General features: G+C 47.3%; 1 protein-coding gene across 4 annotated transcripts in view; it reads right to left on the bottom strand.

The window, feature by feature from the left end:
* The window catches only part of GNB1L (G protein subunit beta 1 like), a 186264-nt gene extending 161248 nt beyond the window's left edge, over nt 1-25016 (bottom strand). For 2 of the 4 annotated variants that reach the window (XM_072599792.1, XM_072599790.1), the window contains exon 1: nt 24920-25016. The gene's annotated coding sequence lies outside the window, so the exon portion shown is untranslated. The remainder of the gene's footprint in view (nt 1-24919) is intronic. The other 2 variants (XM_072599793.1, XM_072599791.1) reach the window with 1 other exon arrangement.
* Nucleotides 25017-25564: the final 548 nt, after the last annotated feature.

The following is a 25564-nucleotide window of genomic DNA, read 5'->3' as shown; positions in this document are numbered from 1 at the left end:
CTCCCTCCAGAGAAATATGATTTCCTTGATGCCCCCAAGCATCAGCTCTGAGGGCATTTACTGACACGTCTGTGTGCATACTCAGTGTGTATATATATCTACTTGTATAGATAGATACATACACACGTAAGCAATCTATCTCCCCCCCAGGGGCAGGCAAGCTCCAAATTCTGTGTTACTAGCACCTAGCACATGATAAGGCTTTAATACATGTTTACTGAATTGAGCTGGGGATACACAAGGACAGGACTCCTGTCCCCAAAAGCATGGGGAGGGGGGAGGAGAAAGGCCTACAGAAAGAAGTCCAATATAAGGTAGGTTAGAACTAAGAAGAAACACAGTAAAGCAGAGGAGAGAGAGAAGAAGAAAGAGAAGACTGAGCTGGGGAGGAGGATTCATGGAAGAGCTCAGCTCTGAAGGGACAGAAGGATTTCATCAGGCAGAGATGAGGTGAGAATGCATTCCAGTCTTGGGGAATGGCCTATGCTCCCACAGAGGAGCAGGGGAGGGCAGGACAAGGTCAAGGAACAGCCAATAGCCCAGTTTAGCTGGAAAAGGCAAGATGGATCATCAAATATATGGAGCAAAGTAAGTTGGCACCAGACTACGGGGGATGGGCAAGACAGCCTTGAATGTCACACTAACATGTTCTGTGTTTTATCTGACTGGCAGCTGAAACCTCCTCCATGTGTTGTGTAAGCTCCTTCAGAGCAAGACTAGACTGTCTGCATTTCCTATTTGTATTACCAATTTTTTTTGCACATAATAATAAATGCTTTTCATTCATTTATTCATTATATACAAAACAGGAAACTGCTGAAGGTTTTGGAGCAAAGAGTGTCATCATCAGAATCCTGCACCAGGAAAAGGGCACTCTAGGAAACAAGAACCACACAGGCAGAGGTATGGAGGTAGCACACCATAACGCAGTCAGTCAGTTGGTCAGGGGGTTGTGTTGTTTGTCCTACATTTTCCAAGAGGATAATGACTTGTGGGTGAACGGGATGTAAGAGAGGTGGAGTTGTACAAAGTTGTCAGGATGACTGGGGATGGTCTGGGATGCAGTGGATGATCTTGGCATCTTTGATGTCCAACCAAGTCTAAACATTCCACAATACCTGCTTCAGCTGCCTTCATGGCTGTTGGAACACACTACTTCTCTTCCATCCATTCCGCCAGGGAAAGTCTTCACATACTTGGGATAGCCACCCCCAATTCCCATTGGTTACCCTCAACTTTTTTAGCCAAGATGGTTTATCAGCGTACGGCTTCTTAGAGCCACAGATGGACACCAAAGGTAGCTGAGCAGACCTGGGAAGTGCTTGACGAGCCCTCCCTCCCACCAGAGGTGCTGGTCCTCCCTGAACACACATCTACCCCGAGTCAGTCAGCAAACAGTTGCTAAACACCTACGATGAGCGAGTCACTCCACTAAGGACTGGGCATACAAAGAAAGTCAGAAGACAGACCTAATTTAAGGAGCTCACAGTGCAATGGAGGAGACACACAAACTACTCCATAAAAACAAGATAAAATACAGGAAAACCAGGAAAGAACCAAGAGCGGCAAGGTGCTGGCATCACAAAGGAGAAGCAGCTGGAAGGGGGGAAAGGGGGAAATGATCCCAAGTCCCCTTCTTGGTACAAATAAATGATTCCAGAAAGCACATCAAATATGCCAGGCAGATGAAGTCCGAAGGTACCATTCCACCACAGCTCTGCCACATTCAAGGCTCTCCACAAAGCCTTAACATATTAGTACTCCTGGCAAAAGTAATAAAGCCTCCAGAAGGTAGTCATTTCCCCAGCAAGGCCAATTGCTGAGCTAAAAGAAATTTTGGATGTCTAATCCATCTGAGTATCATTAGGTTAATATCGGAGGCTCCCATGCTGTATATCAAGCATCCTTCCATTTCTGGATAAAAAAGATAGCACAGAGGGGGTTCCTCCACCCTTGCTCATGTGAACCATAAAAGAGATTTATTACCTAGGTTATATTCTTTGTTTTCTCTTGGAGGGGAGGGGGGAGGCTTGGAGACAACCTTCTCTCCTGACGAGAATTCTCTCCATCACAGCACCAATTTGTGCGCCCTGTTCGGATCGTATGGCCCCCTCACTTAATGCCCTGGTCACACTTTGTACCTTCTTAAATCTTACAGTAATGTATAGCCCTTTCTTTCACTTCAAGAGGGGGAAGCAACAGCTGTTCCAGATGTCTGAACAGGGAAAGTCGCCCACTGGTTTTCTTCTTGGCTCATTTTTCTAAGAGGATTTCTTCTCCCAATATCAAAATACATCGACTCCTATTGTATATACTGAACCCACTTGGCTAGTGGTTGTCCTGGGTATTTTATATTTGGTTATACGTGGCCAGAGGACAAAAACAATCTCTGTGAGTCCCCTGCAGCGCCCCGGGTAGCCTACCCCTCTCAACCATCTAGTAAAGCCCCAGTGACCTCTGCCACTCCATGCATGACTCTTGAAGAAAAAGGGCAGCATTCTAAAGAAAGAATTCCTAGATCCCTCTAAAATACAAGCCCACATTTATGCTGTGTATATTTTTCTATGCCCCTGTTCCACCCTCCCCCTACCCGCATTAGAATGCAAACTCTCTCCGAAGAGGAAGTATATTTACCCTTTGCATGTGAAATCGCCAGAGCCTGGCACACATAGGCACTTAACAATTGTTGGGAGGGGGGTAGCATAGAATGTCAAATCATTTCTTGTCTCGTTTCACTGAATGTTTTTTCTTCCTCTTGTTCCTTTTCTTAAAAAGAAAATCCATTATAATGGATGGCTGTCTGGGATAAGGTAAAGGGAGGGATACAGCAGAAAATCTAAAGAAAGTAAGAAGAAAAGATATCGATAAATATTTAAATAAATAACAGACTCTTGCTTTATTATGCCCATTCACATCACCTTTCTGTTTTTTATGCCTGGATTCCAAATGCAAGGCATTGGCACCTCCTGGGCTCCAGGCTCTCCTTGGGAATCACAACTCTTCCAAACCCTCCCCCCCATCCCAAACAACTCTCCCTTTCTGAATCCTCTGCCCCTTAATGCCCCTTCAACGCCATCTCATTAACATACCTCCCTTTTCCAGGCCTTTACTTACAAAATTCTTTAGCCTCCTGTAGAGACATCAAACACAAAAACCCAAGAGCAAGTTTGTAATCAGGATTTCACCTACGAACAATAAGAATTAACCACTCCCATCTACATAGGGATAGAAGATTTACAAAGCACTTTCCTCACCACAAGTCAGTGGTGGAGGAAATTTAAGTTTATGGAGATCTTTCTGGCTCGGAAGAGAAGGGGACCCACCCAGAGTCACACAGCTAATAAGTGACTAAAGTAAGATTAAATCCCAGGTCTCCAGATTGCAGCCCAAATCCACAGCATGGATTCACACAACTAAATCTGCCTAGAAGATATTTGTTCAGAATAACTGTCTTTATTTGTATTTATTCAACGAAAGCTTATTGAGAGTCAGTCACTGGTACTTTAGTAGGGAATGGGCCCAGGTCCCCCAGAAAGGAAAGGGGGTTTCTGGCCTCTCTCCACTCCACCCTGCTGCCCCTCAGGATAATCTATTTTAAGCCAAGATTCCCAGATTCCTAACATGGGACCATTTCTACTGACAATGCACAGTGTCAAGGAATTGAGTCTTAGAAATGCAAAGATCACACAGTCTGACTCTTCCCATTAGGCATGTGAGGAAAGGAAGGGTGCCCAGAGTTTCCAACCCACCCAAGCTCACACAGCTAATTAAGGTGGTAAAAAACGGAGTCTCTGCCTGACCACAAGCTGAGAGACCTGGTCTAGAGGACTTCCTCTTGAACCCTACTGGGCTTGCTCCTCCTCAGCCTTCAGAACCTGTGCTGTCACAAGCAAGGATGAGCTGGAGCATGTATGGTCCCAAGGATTTAAAAAGGGTGGAGAACCATTGGTATAAATGGATGGAATAAAGCAGAAAAAACACCGATCTAGGATTCATGGTGGAGGAAAGATGTTTTCATGGCATGCCAAAAGATGCCTGTCCTTGAATGACTGGACCAACCTGCATCCCCAATGCAAGGCCCTGAGCTCACCTGTCTCCCCACAGTGCCTTCACCACAGACAGTGCCCTTTAATCATCTTTGCCAACTTGATGGCCATTCCTTCAACAGGAAAAAGAACTTGGAAAACGTGGGCAACAGCAAGTAGAAAAATGGCATATCGTGGAGAGTCTTGGCATTGGATTAAAAAACTCCTGGGCTTGGACCCTGCCTCTGCCTGGCCAAGTAACCAGGGGCAAGGCTCTCTACTTGACAGAGGCGGAAGCCATCCTTGTTATGCCAAATCTTGTTATGTCTTTGCTGCAATATCACCCTCCTTCATCCCCTTCTCTCCGCTCACAAAGCCGCCACCCTCAGCATCTGCTGCCTAAATTGTCAAGGTCCCAACTGGTCTCCAGGCTCTCCCCACTGGAATCCAGTCTCCCATCATGGCTGCCAAAATCGTTCTCTAAAGTTTAGATCTGATCAAGTCATTCCTCCACTCACTAAAATCCAGTAGCTTCCTAATACCTCTAGGATTAATAAGAAATGCCTCTGTTCAGATTTCTAAAGCCCTCTATGACCTGGAGTCAACCAACTTTTCAGGCTTATTTGTATAAATTACTCCCCTTCAAGATTCTACAATGGTCTAGCTATGTCTACTATGACCTCCCTTCTCTTCTTTCCACCATGCTCCATCTTGCACCTTTCCACTGGCTGTCCTCCATGACCAGCAGGCACTCCTTCCTTGCTGATGCTTCCGGCTTCAGAATCACCTTTTGCCTGAAACTTTTCCTGAGCCCCACAACTATTTTCGTGTTTCACCCCTAAAAGAAAATTACCTACTATTTGTTTTGAATCTAGGCATCCACTGCATGCAGATGCCTTTTCCCCTGATAGAATACAAGCTCCCTGACGACAGGGACGCTTTCAGCTTTGTCTTTGTACCCCCAGCATCCAGAAGAGTGCCCGGAAAAGAGTAATTGATTATTAAATAGAAAACTGGATCCTGAGCTCTTGAATCTCACTGCAGGCTAACATGGCGGTAGCTCCACATCTCTGCTCTGCTCATGGACATTCTTTACTTCCCTAAGAAACTGGCCTCTATCAGGGAACCAAGGGCCAAAGACGGAAGTTACTTGCCCAAGATCCCATGACCAGTTAGTGGTGGGGTCAGAAGAAGAACTCAAGTCTCCAGGCCCTGGCCTGGTTTCTGTTATTCTATGCGGCCCATATGAAAGAAATGCCCACCAGAACATCCCAGATATGATTCCTTCAGTCTCTACTTGAAGATCCTCAAGGCCAGGGAGCCTACCTCCCCTGAGGCAGCCCATTCCCCTTTGGGACAGTTTAGTCCACCATCAAACCCGCCCCCATGAAATGTCTCTTATCCAGGCTATGTTGTCTCCTTCAAACAGCCTTCATACAACACAGTGTCAAAGCCTTTCACTACACTGGCCGCCCTCTTCCAGACTCTCCAACTTATCAACACTCTAAATGAAGTCTTACCAGGGTAGAGGGCAGTGGGACAATCAACAGCCAATTAGACAAAAATAAAACATCTATTAAGCACCTCCTATGTGCCTTTCCCAACCCCTCTTAAGTCTAGTGTCTTCTGAGTTAATCATTCCCTATTTATTTAACATCCTATAAAGCCTAAATTGGCTTAACAGTGACTATTTCATGTGCCCCCCCCCCCCCCCCCCCCCCCCCGTGGAAGGGATTACAGTAGGGATCATTTCCTTCCTTATTGTATCCTCAGCACCTAGCCCAGTGCCTGGTACCCAGTAAGCATTTAATAAATGCTTCTTAATCAATTGTCTTGAATGTTTTTAGGTGCTTCTTCTCACAATCCCCCACCATCCTTCTCTGTAAGATTTCGCAAATCAGTTCATATCCTAAAGTGACACAGCCCATGGATGCCACATCTTTCCTCTTAGCAAGTAAGTCAAGTCTTTGCTAAGGTACTTTTTACACTCTTCTGGCCTCTTTTTTAGGATGACTGATTGATATCAGCTAAGACATCTATATGAAATTATTGTAGTCTGTGTCTGGGTCCTTTCTTCCACCAAATTCCATTTTCACCATTAATCATTTGTCTCATGTAATGTAAAAATAAAAAGCATCAAGAAAAGTATTTTTTAATATGAACACATCAGGTTTGAGCTGTTTTAACTGTACAATGTGTCTTTTCTTAACTTGTTTCTTCTTTTCAAGTGAATAAAAATTGATTTTCTCTTGTACCCACCTATCCCTCCTTGAAAAAAAAGAAAAGAAAATCAAACTCCTGGTAACACGCACTCTGACACACTCCCCTGTTGGCTGTGCCCATAACGTCTTTGTCTGTAGCTCGTCCATCATCAGACACTTACTAACTGTCCTTGTAAAAGCTGCTCTCCTGCTCCTACTCCTGCCACTCTGCCTCATCCATTCTTCCTTCCCAGGTCCCTCTTCTTCATCATCACATTAAAGACCATGATGTGGTCAGTCACTCCCCAATCGATGGGGGCTCCCATCAGTTTCCATTCTTTGCCATAATAAAAAGAGTTGCTATAAATATTTCTGTCCTGACACTCTTTTTCTGAAGCCAGATTGGCCTCTGGTTTCCATTCTCCATTACTTGGTCTTGCTTCACCCTTCTGGCCATTTCCTTCTAAAATCTCAATTGGTTGATGAGTTTCCTGTGCACCAACATCGGTTACTTCTTACAAATCTCATTTTTCCTCCCCAATGGAATTGTTTCCTGATGTGTCTCCAGAATTTCTTCATTGAGAAGCACGCTGTAGGCAGAGAGGCAACATGGTACCCAGATAAGATACCTCATTTGGGGACACATCCCACCTGAGACATTTAGTGGATGTGTGGAAAGTCACTGAACTGAAACTATGCTTATGTTACCTCATCCTTAAAATGAGGGACTGGACTCAATGTCCTCCAGGGTCCCTCCCAGCCCTAAATCTTTGATCCAATGATACCATGATCTCATCCCTTCTAGGCTGGCTTCCCCCATAGCATGGGAATCCACATGAGCTTCTTTTTCCCCTAAAGCTTTTGAAATCTGTTTTCCTCAAACCTGGGGTAGGGGGAGGGAGCAGGGAAGACAGGCTCTGCCAGGATTTCCTCCCCTCCGCTATCACAAACTCTAAGCAGAGGTTCTCCTCATTTCCATCCCAGCAACCAGTTTTCTCTATTAGTGAGAATCAGCTTCAGAAAAGAATTTCCCCTTGCTTGTTCTCCCATTTGAAGGATGAAATTATCACAAAGTCAAGAAGTTCCAGCTGCTCTGCTTGAGAGAGAGAGAGAGAATGAGCTCTGCAGCAGATGTCAGTTTATGCCCCTCATAAACTGTTTGGAGGAATTCATGGATGGCAGATTTATAATGGATTATTAGAAAAACCAAATGTGTGTGTGTGTGTGTGGGGGATGGAGTTTATACCTGTCTCCAACATCTAAAGCTCAGGTTGAGGGGACAACAGGGACCTTTCATAACTCGTCCCTCAGTGTCCTGGTCAGAGGCAGAATTGAGCTACATGGGCCATGGAGCTAACAACAAAAGGGCACAAAAGGGCATTTCTCAAACCGAAGGGCACACTCAATCATTCAATCAACAAAGTAATTATGCAGCACAGTGCCAGGCACTGTGTTAGGTGCTAGGAAGACAAGACAAAGACCAGCTCCTACCCTCAGGGAGCTTACGTTCTCTTGTAAACACAAGGTAAATATGATTAGGAGGGAAGGCACCAATCCCTGGGAGATACAGGAAAGGCCTCATGAATGCAGCAGGTGGGTCATTGAGGTGGGTCTGGAAGCAGCTCAGGCATCAGAGAGGTAAAGACAAGGAGGAAGTTCACTCCAGACCTGGCGGGGAGAGAGACAAAGACCCAGAGGAAGGAGGGAATGTCGTGTTTGGGCAGCTAGACTAGCTAGAATACAGAGTGTGTCAGGGGCTGATGCGATGCCTGTCTGGAAAGATTGGTCTGAACCAGCCTGGGAAGGGTTTTAATTGCTAACCGGAGGAGCATGTATTTTCTCCTACAGGACCCCGGAACTGACAGCTTCTGAAGCAAAAGAATGCCACGGTCAGAACCTGTGCTTTAGGAATAGGAATCTGGCAGATGACTGGGGCACAGCCTTATTAGGTCAAAGGACACAGATTCAGAGTTGGACAGAACCTGGGATACCATGAAGGTCAAGCCGCTCATTTTACAGATGAAGAAACAGAGGACTTGTCCAGGGCTTCTTAGCCATGTAAGTATCTGGGGTGGTATCTGAACCAACTCCGAGTCCAGTATGTCCTCTCTACTGCAGGCAAGCACACAGGGAGGTGATGTGGACCAGGACCTGGACAAGGAGAATGGTACGAGAGAAGAGAAAGGCACCTTGATCACTGACTGAATACAGATGTTTGAGAGAAAGACCTGGGGGACTAGATGAAAGGTGATGCCTTTGACAGAAAGGTGCCTAAGAGAAGAGGCAGAGTTGGCGAGGGGCTGGGCAGATGGAGAGTAAGCTGTGCTGTGGTCACGTTAAGTATGAAGTGCCCATCAGACCCCTAGCCAGGGATGCCCACTGGAAAGCTAGGGACGCAGTCCTGGAGCTCAAGAGACAGACGAGGGCTGGACACACAGGTCTGGGAGTCATCCACTTACAGAGGAGAATTAAGAGCTAGGTCTGAGGCAGGATTTGGGGGAGGCTTGGGATGGAAACAGGTTTCGCTTCTACACACTGGCCCTGGGAGTGTCCTTGCTCCCAGGAGTGCTCTCAACCACCTCAGCAGCCACATCTGCAGCCACGTCACTCCCTTCACCCCAATTCCATAAACTCCAGTGGCTCCCTACTACCTCAAGGATCAAACACAAAATCCTTCATGTGGCTTTTAAAGTCCCTCATAACCTAAGACCTTCCCTCTTCTAGTCTTCTTACACTTGGTACCCTACCATGTACTCTGTGACCACTTGGTGATTCCTCTGGCTCCAGCCCTGTGCTTCTTCCCTGGCTGTCCCCCACTTTTGGAACATTCTCCCCACTCCTTCAGCCTCCTGGCTGCTTTGACTTCAGTTTTCAGCTTAAGCCCTACCTTCTCCAAGAAGCCTTTGCAGGCCCTCCTAAACCTTAGTACCTTCACTCTGAGATGACCCTCATCTCTCCTGCCTGTAATGCGCCTGTCCAGAGATATCTGCCTGTTGTCTCTCTTGTTAGCCCATGGGTTCCTGGAAAGCAAGAGCTATTTTTGCCACCTTTGGCCTTTCTTTGTACCCCTAGTGCTTAGCACAATACCTACTACGATGCCTACTACAAAGAAGACATTCAGTGCTGCTTGAGTGACTGACTCTTATAGGCTGTCTACTATGGCAGGGAAAGGCTGTCAGAGGACAGGGCTGACATGGATGAAATCAAGTAAACAATTGTTTTACTTAGAAAACTAGGAAAATACGTCGAGGCATGTGAGGAGGCTGTTGTTAAACAATTACTATTAATGGGGTAAAAACCTGATCACAGTTGAAATCAAACGATATATAACCCCTTCAGAAGACTCAGCTGACTTTATTCCATAACTGTACTGAGCAGAAATGATTCTCTCCTAAATCTTACTATTCTGACTAAAAGTGTGGAGAGGGATTCGTCTGCTCAGTGGGGGATGTGCTTTTGTGTCTCAGGGCTGCCATGTTGGGTTTAGGGGGCATTGCATGGAAAGCAGCTCATGCTCACTCTTTTCAGGGAAGGCTCCTGAATGAGTCTCATTTAATATTCCACTGAAAACAAGGTGTTTTTCTAAAAAAGGCTGATTTTGGGGGGTGGGATGGGCAGTAATTATCACAACTGTTGTAAAGACTGAAGATTTTAGGGGTTGAGATAAGCTATCTAATAATGATGTATAGTGTATAATAAATATGTATAGACAATATATAATAAATAATAAACTATGTACTATTATGTGTTATGTATAGTAATACATATAATCATAATATAATAATGTATCTAAAATCTAATAACAAATCAATATGGGGCTTCCCAGTTTTGTGGGCACACTCCTCACTGGGATTGAGGTACACAGGGCAAGTATGATCAATGCTCTGCAGCCAAGGAAATAGAAGCTCAAAGGCAGGGGATCTGCTGGGTCACGTCTTATCTCAAGGACACTGTCTTGCTACTTAACGATGATTGAGACAGAAGCATTTTCCTTCCAAGATCTCTCTATAAGACTTTCAGAGAAAGAAGGTAAAAAAGAGGACCACTTACAAATGTTTCCTGTATTTCTCGGAAGGGCCAAATGACCTGGGCACATAATGGAGGGAGTTCATGGATAAATCAGAAAAAGGTTGTTTTGAAAAACAGAATGCCTTTAGAATTCTTCAAGTAATTCCATTTTTTTTGCATTTGAAAAAAAAGGAGAAAATACCAGGCAACCTCCCTGGGGTCACACAGGTGAGTGCAGCCAAAGGGAGGGCCCAAGAGAATCCCAAACAGAGGTATCTGGGAAATTCTTGTTGAGGAGGAAGAAGACTGGGAAAGACTCTGTCTATGGCCATAGGAGACTGAACCAGCATCCTCCAGGCTCCAGCATCTCCTTCACAGTAAAATGCTTTGGGGCCTTTCCCAGGTACCTGGTTGAAAAAGTCTTCAAGAGCAAAGGTTTGGCCTGTTTCCTTGGCTTCCTGTGCAAATATCAATTTAATGTGGCAAATGTAGCAGGAAGCCTGGCTATGGATGGAAGCTCAAGGGTGCTTCGTATACTTAGCAGCAGCACCCTCAGTTTTGGTTTTCTATCCCTGGTAAGAATGGATTGCGATTTCCACCCCAAATGTTCACATGGACCATTTGTGCCTGACCTGTGGTAGAGCATTCTGAGATGCCACTGGCCTGATCAGCCACGGTCAGCTACACCAGTCATTTCAGTTGTCTTCAAGAACAAAGGACAACAACAAACCAAGAAGGGATGGAGTCATCCTCCCTCCTCAATGATGCAGCAGAAGCTTTCCTGGGTCCCTAGAAACTCTTAGGAGCAAAAGCTCCTTGAGGGCAGCAGTTGTTCAGCTGGGGGTGTGCACAGCACCCAACATGATGCCTTGCACGATAGATGCTTGCACAATTAAGTTCTGAGCCAGAGCCAAGATCTCAGTCTGGTAAGGAGCCCTGGATCACATCAGCCTGGCTTCCCACCACTCACCGCATCTGGGTTTAGCAGGATCTATGTTTCCCAATGCCCACGCCAAAGCCACCTCCCCACATTCTTTCACCAGGATAAGCCATAAGGAGCAGCTCTCTTGGCTGCAAGCTGCCTGCTTTGCTGCCAGTACAGTCTGCCATACTAACAATACTACTGTGTCCCTAGCTGCCTCCTCCACATCATCTTGGAGAGGGTCTCATTCGCTATTCAGGATAAGCCTGAAACAAACTGAGGGCATAGGCCAGCCTGTCCACATCCAAAGATGCAGATCAGTAACACAGACCTGAACTCAGCTACAGGATGACACACCATCCTGCAATGCCCTGACTGATCAGAAAGTAAAACAATCCAATCAAGATGGGCAGAATGCCCCTTAGGAGTATGGCCAACAGAAGAGCCACCAATGGGACATCCAAGTCCAGACCAAACAAAGGCCAGCACAGATTTCACATCTGCTTCTCTGAACAGACACACCCATAAAATGGTAGGAGTTCCATAGGAAGGCCTGTATGCACTGAATGTGCTTCTAGGAGAAGTGAGACAGAGAAGGTCTCTTCCTGTTCTAAGATTCTGAGATTCAGAGAACCAAACATTTAGGTTCTAGACTCATGTGGAAAACAATGGTGGGGAGTTAACAAGCTTAGCTTGAACAAAGGTGACAGAGACCCTTGAGGCTGCCTCGGCCCACCAACGCCCAAGAGCATGCCTTTCTGTGTACTTCTGGGAAATAGCAACGCACAAGTCTGAGATCCGGGCCTTGGAAATGGGCTTTCTCTGGGAAAGTGAAATGTTCCAGGCTGACTGTGAATTTAGGAAGCAGAGTCACAAAATCTAACAGGCCCTGAAAAGAGCAACTGCTGCCCCTAAATGATTTCATGTGTGCACGGGGTAACAAGATCTGTGTGCACAATCCAGCCGGCCAGCCACCTGTACAGACATCCCCAATAAGAATCCTCTCCTCTCCTGGAAAAGCCGAGAACCAATGTTACATCTGGAGTCATGACCAGTTTTAAGGTCAGCCTCAGTCAAATTCATTGACTAACGTCCATCAGGTTGACTTCCTGGAAAGCAGACAGCCCTTGAACAGATATATTAGCAATTCCACGAATAATAAGAGCAGGGAATTTCTTTCCTGTGCTATTTTCATTCTTATTCACCATAATGGTTAATGTTGAGATTATCCTTTTGAAAGGCAATATTAATGAGTTTCAAATCCAATAATTATATTTGGAAAAGCCTATATAGTCATAACTTCATTAGCACATCGTAATACATTTGCTAGAATGTCATTTGGTATGGGACATGCAAACTGGACAATTCTCCATGAGCCTCCACAGAATCACACCTGACCCAGCAGTCAACTGACCTCCACCAACCTGCCAAGTGCACCAGCAGAAATGTGTTTTCATAAAACCAAACATGACAACAGACAAGGTGTGCCTGCATGGCCAACTCTAACACATAAACAAAATCTGCTAGCACTAAACTGAGTATTCCAGGGGTGGGAAACCTGCAACTTTTAGGCCATGGGTAGCCTCAGAGCTGCAGGTTCCCCGCTCCTGTTTTAGTCCTTTGGGCATTTATCAGTCTCACAAAACTCAACCATGGTCAATAGTGACTCAGGTCATCTATGGTATACTTATTTCATTTTAATTATGATCCCACCGGCCAGTCCCTGGCCACCAATTCTTGTTAGCCAGTTCACTGGTCACCTAGGGCTCCAAGGGTCTGCTTTTCTTGGCTCTAGGCATTTCTATTACTGAATGCAATTAAACAGCTCAGACACTAAAGGTGCTTTGTGGCAGGCATATTTACCAAATAAAGGTCCTGCCATTCTGTGGATAGCTCACCCAGCCTACAAGGTCTTACTTTACACATCAAAGTTGAGGAGAATTACGTAATAACAAGAATTCCAGAGAGCAGAGTTTTCAGGGGTTCAATTCTTACATGTTACTGCAACTTCACTTGCGGCAAAATGCCCATGAAAGGACTAGGGGGCAGTTTTAAGAAAGCAGAAGCTTAAAGGGCCCTATTCAGGACTTTATTCACCAGGGAATAAATAGCAGCCTCGCAGTTGCTCCATTCATGAATTTCACTCATGAAGCCCCCAAAAGGTCCAGACTAATGAATATTGTATGTTCCCAGGACAGGCGATTCATTCAATGGAAAATCAAGACCATTCAAACTCCAGGACCATTTGCATTCGAGCCTTATCAAAACAATCATTTCTTGAAGGGGCCACCTATTCCCTTCACTAGGATATCAGGATATTTGGTTTTAGGTGGTCTTGGTGTCCCTAATACAACCAGATCACAAAATCATTCCATTAGAACCTCAAGGATCTGAGTGATCACAGTCCAAACCCCTCATTTTACAGACGAGGAGGCAAGGACTCCAAGAGGGAAAGTCACTTACCCAAGGTCATCCAGCAGTAAGTAGCAGAACCCAGGGCTCTTTGCACTAAACCAGTGGGGTCAAACTCAAATTGAAACAGAGGTCAGGAGTTGTGAACTGATCAAGTCATTTTGGAGAGCAATCTGGAACTGTGCCCAAAGGCATCGTGCATCGTGCATGCCCTTTGATCCAGCAATACCACTACTAGCTCTATATCCCGAAGAGAGTTTTTTTTTTGAAGGGGAAAGGGTCTATTTGCACAAAAATATTTATAGCAGCTCTTTTGTGCTAGCAAAGACTGGAAATTAAGAAGATGCCCATGCTCTTAGTGGCTGAACAAGTTGTGGTATATGATTGTGATGGAGTACTACCATGCTATAAGAAATGACAGGCAGGATGCTCTCAGAAAAACCTGGGAAGACTTACATGAACTGATGCAAAGTGAAATGAGCAGAACCAGAACTCTGTGCACAGAAACAGCCACATCACGCACTGTTCAGCCATGAATGACTTAGCCCTTAGCCCTACAATGACCAAGACAATTCCAAAGGACTCGTGATGAAAAGAGAAAGAACTGATGGCTTGGAAGGCAGCAAAGCAGATTATTTTTCACTTTTTAAAACTTTTTGTGAGGTTTTTTTTTGGTCTGTGTTTTCTTTCACAGCGTGACTAGTATGGGAATATGTTTTGCAAGACTGCACATGTATAACCTATATCAAATTGCTTACCATCTCATAGAGAGGGGAGGGGAAGGAAGGAGAAAATTTGGAACACAGAAGTTTAAAAAAATGAATATTAATTGTTTTCACATGTAATTGGGGAGAATATAATATAATTTAAAAAATAAAAATTACCTTTACATATAACTGGGGTAAAGTATTATTTAAAAAACAATAAAAAAAGGGGAAAAAAAAGAAACAGGGGCCATTAAACCATACAGAAAGATCTCTGTGGTCATATCCTGACTCAGAAAACCACATGTTAACATTATCTGTGTTTTTGTACACTTTTTATCTATATTATATGTATTTATAGTATATTTTTACTCATTGTCAAATATTTCCCAATTACATTTTAATCTGGTACAGACCTGAACTCAGGAGTACTTCAGGCCATGTGAATGATACCTCTACAGGGGGCTCTTCCTTGCTCTCCAGCCTTGTTCTAAGAGTAACTTCATTTCACTGCCAGAAGATACCATGCATTATACTGCTAGAAAGATCTCAATAAGGCCTTGTAGGCCAAGCCTTCATTATCGTCTTCAAGACACTCACACACAACACAACCAGTCCTCACATCACAGGAAGCAACATTTTAAACACAAAAAAGGCAGACACCATTGAGAAGTCACAGGGCAGGCTGTCAGGAGAGCTGGGTTCGGGTCTTAGCCTAGACAGTAAGCGCTGATTATGAAACCTTCAGAAAACCTCTTCTGAAAGCTTATGTACCTCTTCTGTAAAATAAGGGGGCTGAACTAAACTGACTGGTACGAGAAAGGAAACCAGGAGCCAAGCTGAGCTGTGGCCATGATTCAGGAAAGTCACAGCAGACAGCGCCTGAGCCTCCAACTCTGTTGGCTGGATTCTCCTCTGCACTGGTACACGCTGGATGTATGGGGGGTGTGGGGTGGCAGCAAACAGGGACACGCTGCCACAGACCACACAGGGCACAAAGAGAAGAAGCCCGTTCCGCAGGTGGCCCCCCACTCAGGGCACAGCCCCCACACTAACTGCTCAACTCTTCTCTCAAGTCAAACACTGTAACCACTGACCCATCTTCGATGCTCCAAGATTCACAGCAGGACCTTGGTCAAGGACCAACCAGCCCCTGACAGACACCAGCACATTGTCTATTTCCTAGTGCTCCTCCCTGGAGAACCATAGTCAGGTATGGCCTTGGCTAGCTTCCCCTGAAATGGCCAGAGAAAGCATCTTCCTGCAGCCCACAGTAAGGTTCCAATTTCCTCACCCAGATGATCTCTCTCTCTCTCTGTCTCTCTCTCTCTGTCTCTCTCTTCTCCTCCTCCTCCTCCTCTCCCACTCCCCTCTCCTCTTTTCCTCTTTTCTCTCTCCCTCTCTTCTCTCCTCTCTCACTCTCCTTCCTTTCTCTCTGTTGCTGTCTCTGTGTATCTGTCTATCTGTCTCTCTCTGGGTCTTTCCCAAATGTTCTATTCTGTGTTATCTATGTTGAAATGTCAGCCCTGATTAAGTCTAATCTGCATGTCGGTTTTTGAATGTAGATCCTTATCTGTATTTACACACCAAAGTAGACAGTCAAAACCACATTACTGGAAGGAAGACTAGTTTCTTCCAGCACACTCCTATGAAGAGCCAGCCTCGCCACACCTTTGCCAAATGTCTCCTCCTCCCTCTCCCCTGCTCTCCATCACCTCTCTGCCTGTGACTAATGCTGGATTGTCTGGTAACTAACTGGAACCAAGAAGTAACACAGTGGGTACTCCCCACACTTTTGTGGAACAGAGAAATAACAGCCATTTTGAGCACACACAGATTAGCCAACTAAGAGGCTAATCTCTTCTGCACTTTACATCTCTCCTCTAATCCTACTCTGTAAGAGCAGGAAGCCTCGAACAAGTCAGTGTGCAAGCCACAGCCTAGCGGATAATGGAGAAGGCAGATGAGGCCCGGGATCCCCGTGAGGCATCGCCCTCCAAGTGAAACCCAGATGAGTCCCTTGGAGCCTCCCAGGGCAAAAGGCCTGAAAGGGACCTTAGCAGGAGGCTGGTGCAGTACAGCAACCTTCAAGTTCATGAACCCATGGGGGTTCCTCAGATTTCATCAAGGGGCCCAGGAAGCCAAAACTGTTATCACAATAATACAAAAACATTTTCGTCTCTAATACAGGAAATATGGATAGCTGTAACACACATAAACAAGGGCTCTTAGGGGGTTCTTGATCATTTTTAAGAGTGTAAAGTGGCCATCACACCTAAAAGTTTGAGAACTGCTGACATACAGGGGACTTGAAGCCAAAAGACCTGAGTTCAAGTTCCACCTTGGACACAGATTGGCTATGTGACCCTAAACAAGTCACCCAGTTTGGCTCCAGAAGACTTTCTAAGTGAAAAGGAAGGTGCTGACCTGCATTGGTGCAGGGCATTTCCTCATGTGGGACTTGCCTATACCAATGAAATCATGGTTCCAGTACCTATCCCAAAAGGAGCTTAGAGATCATCCCTTCATTTACAGATAGCAGTGAGATCAAAGGAGGTTAAGTGAGTTCCCTAAAGTCACACACATAGCCTCAGGAATGTCACCCCCTCTTCTCCAGTCTTCTGACTCAAAATCCAATTATGCCTGGGCCACTGTACCAGGATATGGCACCTTCAAGTTACTCAAATTTCTCTAAGCCTCAATTTTCTCATCTGTAAAATGGTATTATAATACTCGACTATTATTATTTCAGGTAAAGTACTTTATGAACACAGAAAGGAGAATAGAGATCGGTAGGAGCAGCAACTCGGCACAAGTGTCCAATGGCCTGAGCACAGCCACTCTTCAATCCATGTCCCTCTATCTCCTTTTTCTCTCCCTTTCTTGAGTTTCTCCCATGTCCACTACTCCAGTGCCCTTTCCTTTTCTTGCTTTCTTTTCTCTCTCTTCATTTTAGCCTGGACACACCCTGGCAATCACATGCACCATTCACCCCTAATGATCTGTGCAATCAAAGGGCATTTAATGCATCCACACCAGAATGTGTTGGCAGTTGAGGCAGCAAGCCTGTCCAAGGGATCAAGAAACAAGCAGCTCCTTCTGACTCACTGGTCATCACAAGTGACTGGCAGCATCTTCAAGTGGACATCCTGCTCATGTCAGATCAATGGGCACCAGTGAGCCCTGAATTGGCCACAGACAGATTTGAGAGCCAATCAGCAAAAGCACCTGTGCTTGTGTGAGTGGCTTATGATAAAAAGACACAAGGGCCACCTCACAGTCTACTGGCAGACAAAACATTGACCTGGCAGAAGGAATGCTAGTCCTAGAATCCAGCTTCAAATCCTACCTCTTTCACTTATAATGTGTGTTACCCTGGACAAGTCACTTGGGATTCAGTCTCCTCATCTGCCCAGTGAAGGCGCTGATATCCCCTGGAGACCTAGACCTAGGATCCTAGGAAGAACTCATAAAAAAGCCAAAAGGTCTTAGTCAAGTGTGGACACAACTCTATCAAGTTGTAAATAAAATTAAAATCAAGTCAATCAAGTTATAACAGTCAAGAAATGATGGGCAACAAAGAGATCATAAAAAAGGGGGAAACATCGACATGCACAAAAATATTTTCTGCAGTTCTCTTTGTGGAGGCAAAAAACTGGAAGTTGAAGGGATGCCCATCATCTGGGGAATGGCTGAGCAAGGTACGGTGTATGAATAGCTATGGTGCTGTAACAAATGATGAGCAAGCAGGTTTCAGAAAACCTGGAAAGACCTGCATGAACTGAGGCTGAGCGAAGTGAACACACCCAGCACACTGGACACAGGAACAGTGATACTGCGTGGTGATCAACTGCAACAGACTTAACTCTTCTCAGCAACGCAATGATCCAAGGCAATTCCGGAAGACTCATGATAGAAAATGTCAGCCACCTCCAGAGAAAGAACTCTGGAGTCAATGCAGATCAAAGCAGACTATTTTCACTTTTTTGTTGTTTTGGGTTTTCTCTTTTTTGTGGTTTTCCCCTTTTGTTCTGATTCTTTACAACGTGACTGATGTGGAAATATGTTTGACATGACTGCACATGTATAACCTATGTCAGATTGCTTGCTGGCTTGGGAAAGGGGGCAAGGAACTCAAAATTTTACAAAACTGAATATTGAAAAATATCTTCATACGTAATTGGGGGAAAATACTATTAAGGGGGAAAAACAGAAATGATGGGCAAGTTCCATGTAAAAATGAAAAAGAAGGGGCATAATACATAAGAACAAGAAACATTCCTCCAGAGATTAAATGGTCCAAGTCAGCCAACATGCTAGGAATGTGATCAGGGAGCGCTAATGATTTTCTTTCTTCTTTCACTTTTTAAATCTATCTGCCCTCTCCCACTAGCCTCCCTTTACCTCCACTGAGCAAATTTAAAAACCAGAAACCAACAAGACAAATCTCCCCCACATGGAGCTCCATCAGGTAAAAGAAAACCACATCTGCCATGTCGAAAACTGTCCATCTCTTTCTGCGCTTGGAGTTCCTCACCTCTCTGGTAGGAGTGGGTGGTGTCGCTCATCTTCATTCTTTGCAACGCTGCACTGATCAGAGTTTGACTCTTTCCAGGTCGCCTTTTTCTGGGGTGCTATTATCATTGTACAAACTGTTTCCCTGGCTCTGCTAATTTTGCTCTACATCTGTTCATCGACGTCCTCCCCCTTTCCTCTGCAATTGTCCATCTCACTGCTTTTTCATCATATGATACTCTCCTACTACATTTGGACACCAGTTTGTCTGGCCAGATCCCTCTTGGGGAGGACAGCCCTTTAGTTCCCAGTTGTGGCTACCACAGATAGAACTGCTACCAGTCTTTTTGTCCATACTGTTCCTTTTCCCCTTTCTTTGATCTGACCCATAATTGGGTCAAGGGATGCTTACACACAGCTCAGCGACTTTCTGGGGATAGTTCCAAATCTCCTTCCCACAGTGCACTAGGAGAAAACCAAGTTCCCTATGGCCATATGAAAAAAATGCTCTAAATAAGGTAAAGGAAAATCAAAACAACGCTGACATTCCACCTCCAAAAAATAAGATGACAACTGATGTTGCTCTAGCCATGCAGGAAAGCAATTCAGAACTAGATGCCAAAAGTCACTAAACCCATCGACACAGGGATACTCCTGCCAGGTGTACGGAGACCAAAGACAAAGGAAAAGGACTCATGGACAAAGATATTTATGGCAGCACTTTCTGCTGTAGCACAGAACTAGGAGATCTGAGGTGCCCATCAGTGTGGAGAAAGGCTGAACCAATCGCAGTGTCTGAATGCAATGGAACATTATTGCACCAGGATGAAAGGACAAAAAAGACACGGACACATGGGGAGACTTAGATGAGCTGATGCAGCTTCAAGTGAGCAGAACCGGGACAATCATTTATTATTGCTGATGATGATGATGGTGACGACAGCATCGAATAGTCACACGGCACGGTAAGATTTGCAAAGTCCTTTAAATATTATCTCATTTGATCTTCACAACAACTCTAGGAGGTAGGGGCAGCTAGGCGGTGCAGTGGATAGCGCACCAGTGCAGGAGTCAGGAGCACCTGAGTTCAAATCCAGTCTCAGACACTCAGTAGCAAGTCACTTAACCCTGACTCAAAAAAATGAATTAGATAAGATAATACTTTTATTACAAAGGGTATCTTTCAGCACAGGTGGGAGGGGCTCTTTAAGGCCATCCCCTTCCCTGCCTGAATCCCGCCAAGGCCCTTCTCTGGCCATCACTTTCCCTACTACAATGCAAGCTCCTTAGAGGCAGGCCCTGTCTCTCATCTCTCCATTGGTTAGCACAGTGTTTGGTGCACAAGAAGCACTCAACAAATGCTTTTTCTTTCTCCATTCACTCTCCAAGCACCACCCACCTCCAGCCAGAAGAGACCTCAGAGGCATCCAGCCCAGCTCCCCACCTTTCACAGAGGAGGAAACCAGGACTTGAGAATACTCACTTGTCCAAGGTCACACAGCCCATAAACCACAGAAATGGGAAGTAAACCCAGGTTCTCTCACTCGAGCCCAAAATGAAGGGCTGCCAGGGGCCTCATAGGCCATCTGCTCCCTCACTTTACAGAAGAGGAAACTGAGGCCCAGGGAGGGAAAGTAGTCAACTCACAGATCAGAAGAAGCAGGGCCTGGAGTCTCAAGGCAGTGGGAAGTGGTAGGACCAGAAAGACTAATGACTCTCCAGTCTCCACCTCCAACCCTCCCCCAAACTCCAGACCCCAAAGGATGTTTAGTGGAGGCATCGCCACCTTCCCTCAACCAGCTCTCAATCCCAATAGACTCCAACAGTTCCCCAAAGGCCCCCACACCAGGGCTGGACACAGATGAGGGGGCTTTGGCTCTTCCCTCTTGGACATTCTCTAAACCCCACTGACCCTTCCTCCACTGTCTCTCTGGATCCATTCCCTCCTCTCCATTCCTAAAGCTGCTTCCCCAGTCCAGGCTGTAACCTGGTTTCTCTGCTTCCAAATTCTTCCCATTCCTGCCCATCCTACCACTGCCAAATTACTTTCTCCAAATTACTGTTTTCATCATGTCACTCCTTAGCTTAAGAAAATAAGATGGTTCGTTATTGCCTACTGGTTCCAATCCAGACTCTGAGCTTGGCATCCAGGACACTCCATGCAGTGGCCCCACCTTAATTTCATGGGGTTAAGGGCTAGAAAAGACCTGAGAAGTCACCAAGTATAATCTTTTCATTTTATAGGTAAGTATGTGGCAAAGACAGATTCAAACCCAGGTTTCTAATTCCAAGTTCAGTCTCCTTTCACTCTAGCCTGCTGCCTCATTGTTCCTCCTGAACCCAAACTCTCTGCTCTAGTCACTACAGTCTCTTAACTGGTCTCCACATAGACCATGCTTTCTTCCCCAGGACTGTCTCCCCATCTGAACTTTGGATTTGATTGTTTGACATGGGAGACGCTGGCACAGGACAGCTCAGCATGACATGTCCACATCAGAAAGGGTGCTGTGCTCTATGAGCAAAGCAGAATTGAGACAGCATGAAGGAAACATAGGATGCGCAGATTTGGAGTATCCACCCCAAATATTCACACGGACTATTTGTGCCCAACCTGTGGTGGAGCATTCTAAGCTCGTATTGGTCTGATCAGCCACAGATGGACACATTGAAACTTGACTTTATTACAGCGATGTCATTTTGGTCCTCTTTAAGAGCGAAGGACAACAACCAACCAACCTCCCATCTGACAAACACCATCCCTCCCCCTCTACCTCAGTATGGATCCCATCTATTCCCACAGGCCAGGCTCAAATTTCACTTCTTTTGTGAAGCCTCCACTGACTAGCCCAGCCCACAACAATCCTTCCCTTTGGTGAATTCCAACAGAACCTAGACTCTAACACAAGGATATGATATGATATGATATGATACACACAAAGATAATAATCAATTTTACTAAGTGCCTACTGTGTGCAAAAGAACTATGCTGCTACATGGGCTACCCTCTACAACAAGGGATCCACCATACTTATTCTAACACCATTCAACATTTCTTGAGAGATTAAAAAACAGAAGCAACTCTGGCCAATAATCCTGAACATCTCCATCTGGTGAGCCATAAGAGAGAGATCAGCGCTCCCCAATGTTTTCACTGATGCCCAGAGATGCCCAGATATTTCCCTGTAAATTCCATGCAAGGATGACATGTGGCGGATGGTATTCTGCCAATTGGATGAAACCCAAGGTTGTGACAGAAGCTTCCTCAGCACAGCCCATGGCCACTCAAAAGGCATCAGAGGAAGAGGGCATGAAAAAGCATGCCTACTGCCCAGCTGATGCATTCGCTCCTTCTCCTCCCTGCCTCAGGTCCTCCAGCACAACCTCATTACCTATATTTTGGACTGAGGCAGCAGACGGACAATGAGCTGGTCCCATCACCCAATAGGAAGAGGAAAGTAGGCTGGACTGCACTGGAGAAACTGACCAGCAGCTCCAGGGCTCCAGGCTACTCCCTGACCCGGCTGGGCAAAGACCACACAGGTTAAAGCAAGAATGGATTGCAATCTGCTCTGGAGGAGTGTGTACCCCCTTCAGTGTTATCACAGATCCAACAAAGTCCTAAAGTGTATACAGACATATCAGTAAGACTTAGTTGAACTGAATGGCCTAGCATGGGATGAAGTACACAGTCGGCCCTCCATCAATACTCAATGCCCAATGACCAGAGTAGTAGAATGACCAGAATAGCTGGACTCTGCCACCCTCAGTCTGTCAGGAAGCTCACCGGCTCAGATCTGACCCTCTCCCACATCAGTATATCTAGCCAGCCTCTCACTGGAGCCCCAGTGTCCTCTGCCAACACCATATTTCTTCCGAGACGTCAGTTTGATACCTGAACCTCATATGTCAGAAGCCAAGTCTGCCCATTTGCTAAACTCCCTCACTTCCTCACAGTTTCTCTCTATCTACCCCAAACACCATATTTCCCAAACAAGAGGTCTTCAAATCGTCTTGATTGATCCCCTCCTTTAACACTAATATCCAATCTCCCACAAAGTCTGGACAACCTTAATGTACAGAATGCCACTGCTGCAGCGACCCCCTTCCTGGGCGTGCCTTGAGGTCCCAAGGTATGATTTAAAGCCTCAAACAGTCCCAAACACCTTCCCCTTTAGTCCCCACTCAGAAATCAGGATGGACAGCATGTCCTCACAAGTTCTCTGACCAGCGTGTAAATCCTGAATTGACCAATTCCGAGGCGTTCTTTGTCATTCCCAAATCCATGAAAATCAGATCAGGCCTAAAGACAACCTTGCTCCAGTACATGGTGGGAAGGCATCTTAGAGCACAAGTACCAAGTGTGACCAGGAAACACAACAGGCATAGATAAAATTAGTCTGCGGTTCGCTGCATCAATAACATTTCTGGGTATGACTGCCTCAAGAAAACTCAAAAGGGATCACAGTAAGAAAAGTGCCCCTAATGACCAGGGCTGACATTCGCGCAGGCCGGCTGAGCCCTCTCCCATCATCTCTGAGGCCCACAACCCAGGAGGCCAGTGCTGCTGCTGCCCTGAGGAGACAAAGGCAGAGAGGGGGGAAGCGACCCGACCAAGGTCACACAGCCACTAAGTCTGAACTCGGCTCTCCCTAGCCAAGCCCTTTTACTTCCAGTGCCTTCCCTCTGCTAATTACTCCCTATTGTCCTGTAAACAGGTCACTCTGTACGCATCTGTCGGCACGTCCGACTGCAAGATTCTTAGCGGTGTGTCCGGGATGAACTGAACTTTAAGACGCTCTAGGACTGGAGGCGTCCCCCTTGGCTCCCGGGCATAAGGAGGGGGGGGGGGAAAGGAAAGCCCCCCACACATACACATGGCTCCGGGGCAGGAGGGGAGGGGAGGGAAGCCCCCCCCCACATACACACATGGCTCCGGGGCAGGAGGGGCGGGGAGGGAAGCCCCCCACACATACACATGGCTCCGGGGCAGGAGGGGCGGGGAGGGAAGCCCCCCACACATACACATGGCTCCGGGGCAGGAGGGGCGGGGAGGGAAGCCCCCCCCCACATACACACATGGCTCCGGGGCAGGAGGGGCGGGGAGGGAAGCCCCCCCCCCCACATACACATGGCTCCGGGGCAGGAGGGGCGGGGAGGGAAGCCCCCCACACATACACATGGCTCCGGGGCAGGAGGGGCGGGGAGGGAAGCCCCCCACACATACACATGGCTCCGGGGCAGGAGGGGCGGGGAGGGAAGCCCCCCCCCCACATACACACATGGCTCCGGGGCAGGAGGGGCGGGGAGGGAAGCCCCCCACACATACACATGGCTCCGGGGCAGGAGGGGCGGGGAGGGAAGCCCCCCCCACATACACATGGCTCCGGGGCAGGAGGGGCGGGGAGGAAAGCCCCCCACACATACACATGGCTCCGGGGCAGGAGGGGCGGGGAGGAAAGCCCCCCACACATACACATGGCTCCGGGGCAGGAGGGGCGGGGAGGGAAGCCCCCCCAGCACGGTCGGGCTCTTCTTGGAGGCAGGACCTCTAGGAGCGAAGTCACTGACTCGCAGCTCGCCCACCCTGGCATGGCGGAGGCTGACTCCTGGGGCGGGGTCGGCCCTGTCGCGGGGCTTTAATGCGTATGAAGTGCCTCGGGCACCCCGGAACTCGGCACGGTTCCTGATATACAGGTGGTGTTTAATAAATGCAGGACTGCCTGACTGGCTGAAGGATCATGCACATCACCGGGGGGAGGGAGAGGGAGCGGTCACGTGACTCGGACACGCCTCCCCCGCTTCCCAGGGCAGGAGGGGGAAGGCGCTCCCGTGAGTCCCGCAGGGCGCTGGGACTGTCTGCGGGGAGGACCCTGGGCACGCGTGCCCAGCTCGGCCTTCCCCAGCCTGGGCAAAGACGCGAGCGGACCGCGGGGGCAGCAGCGTGCCGGTGACGTCATTCGCCCCGCCCCTTCCGGAAGTGCTCTGCTGGGCCGCCGGAAGTGCTCTCCGAGATCGCGGGAAGCCTTCCCGTCCTCCGGCGCTCCGTGGAGCGCTAGGCCCGGGCCCGCTCGCACACCCCCCGCACCAGCCCCACGCGCGCCCTCCCTTCCGCCGCGACCCAGAGCTACCAACCTGTGGCCGCGTCCCCGATTGACACAGGTCAAGATCCGGCCTCCATGCGGGCTGCTGCGCATGCGCGCCGGCCGGAAACCCAGGGGCTCCACGACGACGGAGAGGGCGTGTCTAACGGGCGCATGCGCGCTGGCTGGGGAGGCATTGCGGAGAGGGCGGAACCCACGTGTGACTTCTAGGGGCCGGAAGCTCCAGCCCGGAAGAAGCGCAGGCGGCTCCTCATTGGACAGCGGAACCGAGGCTGCCGGCGAGCGAACGAAGACCCTTTGGACAACTCCGCCTTTGCGAGGTGTGGTCTTGACCTCTCGTCCGCTCACGGAGGCGTTCCTTCCATCCCTGGGCCGGCGAGCCTGGCGACGGGCCTTGCTTTTGACGATTGTAGAAACGTGCCGTTTCCCACCTCCAGGCTTTTGCCCAGGCTGTGCCCCCCCACCTGGAGAACCCCTTTTCTTCAAGGCTCAACTTGAGGCCTTTCGTGGTTCTCTCCTCTCCCTCAAGAAAGTTATGTTTTACTAACCCCGAACCTCCTACTCTTAATTTATTTTGTCTACATATTGTCTTCATGATGGAATACAAAGCAGGCACTGATTTTGGAGGGTCTTTTAAAAAACTTTTCTTTGTATCTCTAGCACTTACCACAGTGCT

This window comes from Notamacropus eugenii, chromosome 4 (assembly GCF_028372415.1).
Source record: "Notamacropus eugenii isolate mMacEug1 chromosome 4, mMacEug1.pri_v2, whole genome shotgun sequence".
In the NCBI taxonomy this organism is placed as follows: Eukaryota; Metazoa; Chordata; class Mammalia; order Diprotodontia; family Macropodidae; genus Notamacropus; species Notamacropus eugenii.
The sequence above is the reverse complement of the archived record's forward strand: the minus strand, read 5'-3'. Positions and strand labels throughout refer to the sequence as shown.